The sequence below is a fragment of the Miniopterus schreibersii genome (assembly GCF_964146895.1).
Source record: "Miniopterus schreibersii genome assembly, chromosome: 3".
NCBI classification, from domain to species: Eukaryota; Metazoa; Chordata; class Mammalia; order Chiroptera; family Miniopteridae; genus Miniopterus; species Miniopterus schreibersii.
In genome coordinates, this window is record NC_138103.1 from 62,183,444 (window position 1) to 62,197,718 (window position 14,275).

General features: G+C 37.6%; 1 protein-coding gene across 8 annotated transcripts in view; it reads right to left on the bottom strand.

Annotated features, from left to right (window-relative positions):
- ATG10 (autophagy related 10) overlaps positions 1-14,275 on the bottom strand; it is a 189,972-nt gene that overhangs the window by 148,757 nt on the left and 26,940 nt on the right. For 4 of the 8 annotated variants that reach the window (XM_081132578.1, XM_081132579.1, XM_081132580.1 and 1 more), the window contains one exon: positions 13,483-13,728. The exons of the other annotated variants lie outside the window; for them this stretch is intronic. The gene's annotated coding sequence lies outside the window, so the exon portion shown is untranslated. The remainder of the gene's footprint in view (positions 1-13,482; positions 13,729-14,275) is intronic. 8 annotated transcript variants of the gene reach the window in all.

Consider the following 14,275-nt stretch of genomic DNA (forward strand, 5'->3'; position numbering starts at 1 on the left):
TCAATATCAAGAGTCACCAGATCCAGTCAAAGTAGTTCATGGGTAACTCACTTAGGCAAAAATTCAAGAGACCCAAAACTTAAGAAATCAAAAACCCAAAAGTAAAAGTAAGAATATAACATATTTCACCTTTAGTGAATACATCTAATTTTCCTTGGTTTTGTAGTATTGCTTTCTATCTTTTTTTTTTTTTTTCGTAGTACCGATTATTGCTTTTATCTCTGTGACCTAACATGTGAATGTCTACTGAACACATTTGCTCACTTGCTGGGAATTAAACCACACACAAAAAAACATTGTGACCACTGGTCTTTGTTTGGAGATTTTCTGACTCTGTCCAGTTTAAGAGAGGTTTCTTAGCATGTCTATGGTATGAAATAAAAGAGAATCTGTAGGATTTTGACTTGAAATGTCCTCTCCTCAGCAGCAGTGTATCAGAAGGTCATTCTGCCTTCTATCACAGTCCTTAGTTCAATAGTGACTCTTGTTTACATTAACATACACATTATATACTTTTATTAGGTTCAGATTTCTAATCAACCTATAAACAAAGCACAGAGGACTAATTATAGTTACTGAACAGAATCTAAATATATGATAAATCTTGGTAATGTAAAATAAATAATATAATTAATTTAAAAATCAGAGGGAGGAACAGGAAGGAATGTGAGAGATAGTATACATACACTAAGTTCCTCATCTACCACAGCAAAAATCAACAGTGATTGTTCAAAGATGAAAGGTCAGGAAGTAGATGTACACTGTTTAAAGTTACAGAAATAACTATGAGAGTAACTCAGGAGCTATTCTTCATCAATAAGGGTTCCATTAAACAAATTTAAATCATCCATACAATGGAATACTATGCAGCTATTAGAAATAATATAGTTCTGTATATGCTTCCAAAGAAAGATATCCATGATGCAATGTTAGGTGGAAACCATAAGTTACAGAACAATTATTTCATTTATGTATATATATATATATAAATGTACATACATATATTTATATGTGCACCCAAAAAATAAACTACAGAATTGAGTCAGAGGAGAGGGAAGAAAATATTTTCATCTGTATTTTTATATCTATGTATTATTAGAATTTTTACAATGATCCTGTATTTTTTTATTGTAAAAATTAAATAAAATAAAGGTACAACCCATGAAAGAAAAAGTAATATTGTGCTAGGGAGACTAAGGAAAGTTCATTAAAGTTTTCCTTCACTTTCTGCAATCAATATGATTCTAAGAACCATAAAATATTCTTCATACAATGTGAATTTTTGTTTTTATTTTCTCTTTTATAAACTAACCATCTAGCCCAGCTGGGCGTGGCTCAGCGGTTGAGCATCCACCTAGGATCCAGGAGATCGAGGTTCGATTCCCGGTCAGGGCACATGCCCAGGTTGCAGGCTCGAATCCCAGTTGGGGGCGTGCAGGAGGCAGCCGATCAATGACTCTCATCATTGATGTTTCTCTCTCTCTCTCTCTCCCTCTCCCTTCCTCTCTCCGAAATCAAAAAAGATATATTAAAAAAAAAATTATAAACTAACCATGTAGTTGGTAAACCAAAACAAGGCCAATACTTCTTTCCTAGGTCATTACCTAATTGTAGCAGATCTTCACTTTGTCCTTCAGGTGGACATTGTTTTATGCGATGGAGGGCACCTCAATTTCCAATTCCATTCAATGAAGAAACGCTGAGAATCCCAGCACTGCGCTCCTTCGTATAAGAAGTCCAGTTTTCTTCAAATGAGCCTGTTCCCTCTCCCTGGCAGGACCATCTCCAGCCCTCCCTGCTTCCTGGATGAGCAGTAGGACACCCCTCCCCTCCCTGAACGCAGGTCAGAGCACAGCCAAGCCAGTGGCCCTGAGGAGTAAGGAGCAGAAGAGAATCAGCCCCTAGTCAGGGGAGACTTTATCTGGGGGACGCGCACATGCGTACGTAGAACATGCACTTACCCTGCCTGCTTGTTTAAGGAAAGTTTTTTAAAAATGGCTGCGGTTTAAATGATGCTTAATCCCCTCCCCTTCTCGCAGCCAAAGCATCAAAAGTAATTTAGGTCACATTGGTTCCATTTTCCTTGTTAACACTTTGCACAGATAGCTCTATAATGTTTTCTTATTAAGCATTTGTGGGACTTCATTCTCTTTTCCCTCTTTCACTTTTTAATAATGTTTGGTTTCCAGGTTTTCCAACTTGCCCGTTTTGAGTTTCCAATTTTCAGTTCAAAGAAGTGGGACCTCTGTGTGTGACCTCATACTTTTTATTATATTGAACAATTTGGTTTTGCTTCCCAGAGCATTCCTGCTTATTTGTGCCCAAGGAATGGCCAATGGGTGCTATTACTGATTGGCGGGGATATGGGGAGCCGGCTGTAGCAAAATAACTTCTTCCTGATTTTGTTTCTACTTCCAAGTTAAGTTTGTAGAGATTTTAACATATTTTGTTTGCTCTAGTTGAAGTGTCCTCAAAGGTTTACCATTGCTTTTCTAATATCGTAGAGAAAATAAGAAAAGAAACATATAGATGACTCAAGTTCTGACCTTCCCCATCTTGACTTCTGGATTGAAAGTTACTCCAAGTCTTATTCCTTTCATAAATAATTTCTTTTTATAATATTATCTATTATAAGAGAATTATTCAAGACACTTAAGAGTATGAAAGTAAATTGTACTTAATAAAGTAAATTGAAAGAAATTGGATAGTCTGAGAGTAGAAAATTATCAGGGTAGCAAGCTGTCACTTTGAAATCAAAGCACTATTCCTGCAAAGCAGTACAAGTAATTTGTTACCTTTCCCACTCTGGGGGAAGTAAAGGGTGCCTGAGCTTCAGCAGCTCTACTCAGAGGGGCTCTGCTAAGAGGGCAGGAAGAGGGAAGGTGAGTGAGAAAGGAGGGCCACACGGGACCCCAGAATGGGTGGCTCAAAAGGACGGACATTTGCTCTCACAGCTCTGCATCTGGAGCCAAGAAGTCCAAAATCAGTCTGCCCAGAATAGCTGAGGGAGGAGAGCTCATGCGGTGCTCCAGAAGCTGCTCCATATTCCACTAGGCCGTATTCTCATGCTCGAAGTCCTTGCTGGAAACCACAAGGACTTTGACCAAAAATGGGACTGGAGGCACTACAGCTTTTAGAGAAGGCTCCACGGTAGCACAGTCCTGCTTGCACCCACGGGGTCCAGATGATGTGAGACTGAAGACTCGACTGGAGTCATTCTGCTTGCCAAAGAAAGTATCCAATATCCACTACTTGGTTCAAAACAGACACCGGGCAAGCTTGCCCTGCCGGCAGAGAGGAGGGAGGAGATGGGAGGGTGTTACGCACTCAGCCTTTGTTATTAATGTAACAAAAGTTTCCTGACACATTTCCCAGCGTGAGTCACAATCGCTGCCCTCGCAGTCATCTCCGTCCCAAGCCTGTGCATGTTTAAAGCTCTTCTAATGAATGCCCTCTCCTGTATCTCCCGCCAGAACCCCTGCTTCCCACAGCCTGACAATAGCAGGTCTCAGGAGAAGGAAGCCTGGTGCCTCCGCATCAGGAGGCCGAAGCCCACCGCCTCACCCACGCTTCTGCTGCAAATCTTAGGGGCTCTTCCTTTAATACCCCTCGTCCTTCATTTCCGTGAGGTAATCAGATTCTCCCACTGCTGTGTGCCCAACCTTAGGATTAGAGACAGACGGCCTGAATCGATGATCATATATCTAATGATGTCTTAGCCTAAAATCTGTATTTATTAAATTTCATTTCATATAATGGAGGGACACACTGGTACCCTCCAAGAATTTTTGGATTCTCCTAAGTGTTTCTTTGGTCTTCTAGCCATGAAAAAATAACAGAGACTAGATTTACCCTCCCATGTTAAACAGCTAGAAAACCAAACGAAAATATATGAAATTGGGGTTTTCAGATATTGTACATAGGCAGTGAAGGACAGTGATCTCCAAGAGAAGAGAAACAGACAAGGAAAGTTCTATAAGTGTCCCAGCTCTCTGCCTGGAGAAATTTGTTATAAAAGAAAAGATAAAACGGCAGATAATTTCATTGTTTGCTTAATCTAAGAATCAACAGAAAAGTAATAAATAAGCCTCCAGAGAGTGGCCAGAAAAAAAGATCAAGAGATAAAAATCAATAACTTTATAAATGTAGCAATAATCAATTAAAATCATAAAGGTAAAATACATTATTCCTGGTATAAACAAAAATTGTCAAATATTCAGGAAAATATCATTATGTCAAAAAAAGTCTACAACTTTTCTGTAGAACATGAAAAAAATCCCAAGTTTTTTTATATAACTTGTAAAGTGATTCTCAAATTTATCTTAAAAAGAAAATGCACAGAGATAGTTTTTTAAAAAAAGATTAATGAATGGTAAGATATCAGATATCAAAATCTACTAAAGAACACTAGTAATAATTAAAATCCATGTTACTGTAACAGAAAAGAAAAATAGATCAGAATTTTGGATCATTAATAGAAGACTAGATGAGTCAATAATAAATACAGAGTCAACTGGCTCAGGATGAAATAAAAGAAACTACATTACCACATCATACAATCTCCAAAATAAATGCCAGGTGGATCAAATCCCTAAAATATAAAAAACAAAATAATAAAGGTCTAGAGAAAAATAAAAGAATATTTTCACAATTTGAAGTTAGGAAGGATTTCCTGAGCAAAACCAATCTAAAAGCCATAAAGCAAAAGACTGGCAGATTTATTAAAAATTAAAAACTCCTATATGACAAATGATACTATTAACAAAGTTAAAAGAAAAGTGACAGTCTGGGAAAAAATATTTGCAATATATATAGGAAATGAAGGATTGATAGTCATAATATATAAGATATTCCTACAGATCAATACCACAAAGATAAACAACCCTACAGTAAAACAGACAAAGGGCACAAACAGGAAATTCCTAGAAGAAATACCTGTGACCAACAAGCATATGAAACCCTGCTCAACATCAGTGTGATGAGGAAAATGCAAATCAAAACAATATATCCTTTTTCATCTTGTAGAATGAAAAAATGTTAAATATCAGTAATATCCACTTTTATAGAGAGTATGAGAAAATGGGCATACTCATATACTTTTTGATAGGAGTATAAATTGCTACAGTCTGGAGAGAAAGTTTGTCCATGATTTCATTCATTCATTCATTCAATAAATATTATTAGCATCTACTTCGTGCAATGTGTCATACTAGGCCCTAGAGATACAGCAGTGAACAAAACAAAAGTTCCTGCCCTGGTGGAGTTTACATTCTGGAGAACCAGGGGCAGGGCAGAGAAGACAACAAATAACTAAATGTGTAGTGCAGGTGGTTTTAAGTGCGATAAAAATAAATTCAGGTAAGAGGGGTTGAAAGTGATAGGGTTAGGAAGATGCCATTTTACACAGGATGGGCAGGTAGGACCTCTCTGATAAGGTGAGTAAAGGTCTGCAGGGAGTAAGGGAACAAAGCAAAAAGCCATCTAGGGGAAGACCACACTAGATGGTGGCAAGGGAAGTGCCAAGGCCCATGGTGGAAACAGCAGGGGTGTCAGCATGGCTGGAGCTGAGTTGAAGGAGCTGAAGAAGGATATTAAGATAAGATTAGAGAAGGGGACAGGAACCATTTAGGCCTGGAAGTTATGGTCAAAGCTTTGGATTTTACTCTAAAACTGAAGTTATTGGAGGGTTGTGAGCTACAGTTATATGACTGGATCCACATTTTTAAAAGATCACTCCAGCTGCTGCTGAGAGACCAGATGCTAAGTGAGCATTAATTAGGAAGCTACAGCAATAAGCCAGCCAAGAAATGATGGCAGCTTGGGCTAGAGTGTGCAGTGGAGGGGGTAAGAAGCGGTTGGTTATGAATATATTTTGAAGACAGAGTTAATGGGATTTACTAATGGATTAAGCATGGCATGCAAGAGAAAGAGAGGAGTCTAGGGGAGCTCCAGGTTCTTGTCCTGAGACGCTAAAAGCCGATATTCACTGAGATGTAGAAGTGGCAGGCGGGGGAAGATTAAGTAAAAATGAGTTAAATATGCCTCATAGACATTCAAATGGAATGCCAATTAGGTTCCTGGATATAAAAGCCTGCAGTTGGGCACATGATAGGTGCTAAAAATATAAATTCAAGAGTCACTGGTGAATATATAGTATTTACAGCCAAGGAGCTGGATAAGATCTCCTAGGGAGTGAGTCTAATTAGCAAAAAAGTAGTCCAAAGATTGAGGCCTGGGGCACTCTAGCGTTGAGCTGTTGGGAGATGAGGAGGAACCAGCAGAGGAAGCCAAGAAGGAGCAATCACAAGGCAGAAGGAAACCAAGAGGTCAGTGTCCCCAGTACCAAGCAAAGAATATTTCACGAAGGGAGTGATAACGTGCCAACTTTGCACTATCTGTCAAAATGTAAGGTGAGCATGCTCGCTCATTCAGCAGTTCTATTTTGAACTACCTATTCTGCAGAAATGTATAAGTACGCAAAAAAATTGTATTGCATGGATACTTATTAAAGCACTTGTAATAGCAAATTAAATGCCCATAAATAAGGGAATGATTAAATTATGGTGCATCTGAAAAGGGAATAAAGTGCAACAAAAAAAACCTGGGAGAGGTAAGTTGTTGATACGGAAAGACCTCTGACTATGTTTTTAAAAACCTGAAGAATAATCATATAGAATGACTGATTCCAATATATGGAAAAAGTAACACGTATGTATGTGTTACCCACAGAGCAGGCAGGATCTCGTGATGAAAGTATAAGCTCCAAATCAGATTTCCTGGGATACAAATTTGGCTTGTAACCTTGGACAGGTTTCTTAACTTCTCTTGGCCTTCCTTTCCCCTTCTATAATAGCCCTCAAAGGGTGGTTCTATGGATTAAATGAATTAAAATACAGAAAAGGTCAGTTTCCAGCACACAGCAATCACTTAGTGTTAGATATTAATAATGTCTTAATAGTGTAGATTATATATAATACATAATAATCGCACATATAAGTGCATAACAAGAAATTTTGACATTTACTCCCCAAACTGTTGACACTGGTTTTTTGGAGAAGTTGGGACTGGGAGTTGGCGGAGGGGGTGAGAGGCAGCTAAAAGGGACTTAAACATTTTACCATATACTCATCTATAATACTTGGATTTTTACTAATATACTAATGCAAATTTTATAAAAGTATACGTGCATTTCTTGTGAAATTTTTAAACTTTTTAATTGAGGAAGGAAAAATAGTAAGTTTATGAATTTCAATGGCTATTTCTGGACATTTCTAATCAATGATCTATGGTTTAACTGACACCAAGAAAATAAATCAAGAATTGGGATAATGTAAAGCAAGCAATATAACGTTTTCTAGCCATTTCCAAGAAATTTCATAGACACGTGGCAATAAAAATAGAAAAGAGAAGAGCCTAAATAAAATGAAATAAAGGGAAAAGAATGAAATTGAACACAGATTCACAGACTTTGAGTCTAACCATTCAGGCAAATCAAAAATCCTATCTATCACACCTGAGAGAAGCAGTCACCCAGCGTCTCCTTACCCATTTCCAGTAACATAGACAGCATGTATTACTAGTCAGTTACACCTTATATTAACCAAATATAGTCCCTCATTGTTCCTACCTTTCTCATCTGAAGCAACACAGAATTAAGTCTCTCTCTTCACCAAGACTGACTTTTGGCTACACATCCTGGCCCTACCACCTTGTCTGAGCAGGCCCAGCCCTGCCCAGTGTGGGCAGAGAGGGCATTCCAAGGAGCAGGCTGCTACACTGCTCCAAACCTAAGGCAAATACAGCGAAGATTTTTTCCATGCAGTGATGCCAACAGGTAGAATGTTTAAGGCAATGTGGTTGTACAACTACATGACTTCTGACTTTGACTAAATTCTGCTTGAAGAAACAACAGGTATTTGCAGGAGAGAAATGCTAGAGTGTACTCTAGGCACACTCAACCCTTTTATGCATAACCCCAAGTCTTTCTTTCATCAACTCTTTCTTTCTTTGTCTTCAGTACAAATCCTTCACCAGTTCCTCCCCAGACCTTCCCAAGGTAGAGCTCACCACTCCATGTATGGCTCTGCCTCTAATTACTATTTACTGTATTTGCATGTGTTTTTTTCTCATTATAATGTCATTAGTATTCGAGGGAGCCCGGTTGCCAGGGCAACCAGGAGTGGTGAATGCAAGGCATAGCCTTTAATGAAAACTTAACCCTACTTCGTTTAATTCCCACTGTGTTTTTTGGCACACTTCACTATGTGGTCATAAGAATGGAAATATCCTGCAATTACCCCTTCTTACATGGTGCTGCTTCAAGGTCTTGGGAACCTATATGTATGTCCCCTGGGATACTAACAACACTGTATATTCTCATAAGTGACCTTGATAAGTTCCTCTGATAACAGTAAATTCTCCTTCTGATCAGCACTGCTCACTCAGCACAGTCCTTTGAATACCTAAAATAGTCTTTTTTTCTCCAGATTAAATATTCTCAGGTTTTTCAAGTTTGATAGGATTTCTGGAGTCCTTGCTAACCTAATCACCTGCCCCTGAAAACACTCTAAATTATTTGGTTGAGATCGAATTCACTGCTTCTATACCATCCTGCCCATCTGGTGGCCTTCTCAAAAGGAAAGAAGAGGTCAGTTTGACAGGACTTCTTTTTAGCCAACTTACAAAGGTATGCCTATCAAAGTTGGGTATGATAATAATAGTGGTTTATCAGGTGATCAAATCAAGATTTAATTTTTAAAAAACCAACTCAGTCACAACAGGCAAAAATGAGATGACACTCAGCATGAATAAAGATAAAATCCTAAAATTAGGCTTAAAAATCCAACTACACAAATACTGGCATTCTTGCTTAATAGTAACGCACACTCTTAAGCCACAAGACCTAGAGATGCCTTCAAGTTCAATGGGAACCAAAGTGTGACAGGCTGTCACATAGGAATTTCTTAGAACTCAGTTTGCAATTGTTATACTTGCAAGATAAGGTAAGGAGAGCAAGGTCAACAGTATGCAGAACTGTTTAAGAAAGCAACTAATGACCACAAAAATCTATTCTTTTCTGGTATTGCTGTCATTTACAATACAAGGAAAGACAGAATCAATGGGGCCAACCACCAAAGTAAGGCAACATGAGGAGCTAGAAGTCAATAGGAAATACGCGCTCACTTCTGATGTCGCGGACTTGGAGAAGGCCAGTGAGAATGCTACCGGACAACAAAACCAGCTGCGATGATGGAAATTTTCCCTGTGCTGTCCAAAACAATAGGCAGCAGCCACCTGCAATGTGGCTAGTGCAACTAGGGAACACAATTTTTATTTTATTTTATTTTATTTTACTTAATTTACATTTAAATTTGAATAAGCCACATGAGGTTAGTGGTCACAATATTCTAAAGCACAGCTACATAAATGATTTGCTGCTACAGAGTAAATGTTCTTATAACATTTTAAGATCAGGCTATATTCTTCAGCTTTCCCCCAAGCAAGCAATTGAAGTGGGGCCGAGTCACATCTGAGTCATAGTCCAGAAGGAGATTTTACTGCATGTAGCATCCACTGTAGGCCATACCCTCCAAAGGAGAAGGCCCAGGCCATAGGAACAGTCTACCAGGGGTGGGAGTTTAGAAGGAGATGGGTGGTCAGTGTTACCAGGGACCTAAAAAGCAGTATGGCATGGAGTCGAGTACACAGATTGCCTGAGTTCATATCCCAGCTCTGCCATAATAATGTCTGGCCTAAGTTACCTCATCTGTAAAGTGGGAATAATAATGACAACAATTACCAACAGTGTGAAGATAAACTGAGTTAATAGGTACGAAACACTTAGAAGAGAGCCCTGACTCTAATTGTTAATGAGTGTTTTTCCCAAAAAACAGGTTTCTTTTTCAAGAGTTAACTTACTTTGATCAATCCCCATGAGTGAGTTAGAGAAGGCTAGGATAACCTATTCTTCCTCCCAGGACTTTATTCCTCTATCTAATTCAGAGGCCACCTGAACAGCTATTTGGCTTACTCCAGGTCCTGCCACCTACCCATCCCACTGCTGCGGTCCTTTCCCCCACATCAGTAAGACACAGCACACAGCAGACTCTGCCCCACTGCACATGCCCAGCTGGTAAACTTCTTTCCTGAAACTTGACCCTCTCCCTGTCCTTGCATTTATTCCACTCTCTGAAATCTCTTCGTCATTGAATTTGGGACCTGTCACAGTTAACATTCCTGCCTCAGCCTTCCAAATTGTCAGTCCTCTGCTTCCTAACCCTTTTCACATCATGCCACACATAACAACCCATATTTGAAGAGTATAATAAAGTGGAGGGGATTTGGTGGTGTTTATATGAAACTTTGTGAAAAAAAATCTTAAATACATTTTCTTAGTATTATATAATCATTTCAGTCAATCCTCATTCCTATCCCAAGCCCCAAGCTAATCTTTCTGTCTATATACAGAAGAGTATTTATCACTTTCCTCCAAATGATAGAAACTCCTTTCTCATCACTAATCGGAATACAGATAATTCAAATCTAAATTATACTTCAAAAGTCCCGTCATTCAGTAAATCAAATAGATATTCCTTTACTTTCATCGACCAACGCAATGTGAAAATTTCTTATGAGTATGAATAAATTGTGAACACAACTGAAATCATACATTTCAAACCAATGATGCAGCTTTCCTTAAATATAAAAGGTGTTGCTCTACTTGTCTTAATAATCATTCTTTGCTATTCAAACGGTGACACAGACTGAAAACCTCAAGTGAATCTTTGTCAACCCCACATTTCCAAGGCCCAATTTTTGCCTTGAATCTATAAATTTTATCAGCGTATGTGAATACATTATGACAAGGTCCTGGTAATTTTCTATTAGGTTCATTCATTCAGCTAATTATGCCATGTTTTCAAGCCAATAATAACCTTTTCACAAATCTTCAAGGTAAGAAGTGCTTAGCAAAAAATTTCTAATTCTCCTCCTAGATCATAAACTTTTGACAAAACTCTCTTTAGACTTCTACGGTTCTTCAGTCTGAAACAGTGGAAAGTTGTATTCCAATCCCATTTCTATGCATGAAACTGAAAAACAGATGTGAGTGAAACAGCTTCGGTTATATTAGATTCTCCATCTAGATACGTCAAACTATGTGTAACTCATATACAGGCAAAGTTTTACACAGCAGAGTTTCTCAGTGAAAAAAAACAGTGTATTATTTGAATCTCAGTGTTTTCACAACAACCCTTGATGTGCAGCCATCACACATCCTTGTCACTGCAGTCACTCCATCAGCATTCAAATTCAAGCATGTTTCCATGGCACCTATTTCTTTCAAAGTATGAATGTACCACCTTCAATATTTCATCCTTAGAAATTTGTTTTAGTACTTCTTTACAGATAACTGGTATTCTTCCCAGAACTTATCTTTAGGAATACTAACTGTGTGCTGGAATTGGGCAGTTTCTAACCAGAGTAGACTCATCAATCTGAAATAAATAACCTGTTTGATATAACAATAATCTGGATTAATGTTGTCTCTCTGTCATCTGACATATCATCAATACATTGAGAAGGAATATTTGGGAGTGCCACCTTTTCCATCTTTTCTGCTTTACTGGCCTCAATTCCTAAAGCGGCTGGTAAAATAAGGGCTCCCATCATTGTATGAGGCAGTTTGGCTTCACTTTTTCACTTTTTACAATGGACCTTGTAACTGGTCCATTTAGCTTAATCTAAATAAATTGAAAAGCTTATTGTTGGAACCAATCTCAAAAAGAGCTTTGGGGGGGTTTTTCTGTTGCTTTTGCAAAACTTAAAAATGTTCCTGCACAGAATGAGTTTTTGTGGTAAGGTGCCAGTGCAGTTTGCTTGGTACCTTGTCTTCATCTGATAACTTTTCCTGCCAGTAACGTTATTTTAGGCTGAGAGAGAAAAACGTTACTGAGGACACACATCCAAGTTTGAGATGGTTCTCATTTCATTACCCCACTAGTAACTTCAATTTTTTTGATACTGTGTTTGTCTGTAAAACTGATGGCTTTCCAGCTCTAATGGAAAGTTATCCATTATAAGATCAAAAAGTAAGCACAATATCTGTAAAATTTAAATATTTTTAAATATAAATAATGTGGAGCATATAGACTTTTAAAACTACATAAAATCTATTTACAGGAGTAGGGAATCTTCTGTGGTCACTGAAATATTTTAAAACAAGTTTCATGAAAATTCAAACAATTAATCATTGATTTTTTGTTTATTCCAAAAATTAAAACTTTGAAATAGCCACAAAATATATATAATATATACACTGGAGTATGATTAAAAATACTTTGACAAATTTATTTTCTGAAGCTAGAAAGCCTTTTAATGAGTCAACTTCATTAACTTATATTCAATTATGACTTGATTTCTAAAAATACATATTTTTTAACTTTCATAAACAATAATTCACTACAAAGTTCTGTCAATAATATGACTTGGGCTAACTGTTAACACAAAAGCAAAGACTAAAGTAAATAAATCAAGAAGTAACAAAATCAATGTTTTATTTCACAACACAATATCAGAAAATGGTAACAAAAGTAATAGAAATAATCACATATAAGTTCTAAGTCAGGAAAATGGTAAAATGATGATAATGAAAATAGCAAACAAAATTGAAATTAAAATACAAATATTTTACAAGCATTAAAAAACAAATATTTAAAAGCTCGCAGCAACCCAAATATCCATCAAAAAAATGAATAGGTAAGTAAAATATATCAGATATATACAATGAAATATTATTCACCCTTAGAAAGGTAGGAAATTCTGTCATGTGCTGCAAGATGATAAACCTTGAAGACATTCTGCTAAGCGAACTACACTAGTCAGAAAAGGACAGACATTGCACGACTCTACCTAGGTGAGGCACCTAGAGAGACCAAGTCCTCAGCACAGAAAGTGGAAGGGTGGTCGCCCGGGGCTTCAGGGAGGTGAGCAAGGAAGTTGTCTTATGGTTAGAGTTTCAGCTTACTAGGATGAACACGTTCTAGAGAAAGACGGTGGCATAATAATGTCAATGCGTTAATACTACTGAACTGTACCGCTGAACTGAACCACTTACAAATGCGTAAATATGGTAACTTTCGTCATGTATTTTTTACCATTTTTTTAAGTATTTAATTTAAATAGTTAAAGTGGGACATTTTATGTTATATATATATATATCACAATTTTAAAAATTAAAAAAAAACTTACTGATGACAAGATATCACAAGTGTATAATCAGACACACAGGGTAGATGCTAAGTGATATGGCTACTACAGGGAACTTTCTGGCCACAGGTGCTACTAAAATAAATAGTAAATTTAAGGAGTTTATACAGGGAGCCATTCAAATAGTGCTAAAATATCATGTCCACTACTATATATTCCTGAATGGCTGTCTAGAACACTGTTAATGAACTATAACCATTAGTATCTTGATCTCACCTATAGCCTGCTCATGGCACAGCAACGTGATGTGGGATAGCAATTAGGAAGCTCTGATCTAGTATTCAACTTCCAGCTTTCTCCCTGATCAGCTTCTCTCTTCCAGGCTTAGGATGTTCTCAGACAATCCCCTGGGTAAGTCTCATCCTTGCTCAACCAGGGCGTGGGACCTCTGCTTCTTGAATGCTATGCACAGAATCTCCCTTTCAGTACACTCCACCCTCATGAGCAGAACTCATAGCCTAGCTACAAAAAAACTAATGCATCATAAGCAGGTTTAAGAGAGCAGCAGTATCTGAACAAGGTGAATTATATGACCTTCTAACTCTAAACCTCTATTTCCATGACTCATGAACATTTTTATTTTTCAAGGTTACATAACACATAAATCTCAACTTTATATTCTGATTGCTGGTCCAAGTATCAGCAATGAATAAAATGCATACCAAAGAGGCAAGCCTTGTAGTAATTTTTAGTAGCACTAAGATACTCTAGGCAAAACTGAGAAGTAAATGAAACTTGTCATTGATGCGCTCCCATTTCTACCTCCACTTTGTTGTCAAGGCCCACATAATGTCCCACGGTAATCCAAAATTCCTAACCCTTCCCAATTGCCCCAAAGTACATAGCTCAGCTTTCTCTCTTCCTTCCTTTCCTCTACCTAAAACCCTGCCTTAATTTTTTAAAATCTCAACTTGGCAATAGACCACCTCCATTTGGACACAAATTTTGGTCAGGCTTTCTGATTTTCTTATGAGAAAATCCCATTTAGTGGTCACTAGAGCATATGGGC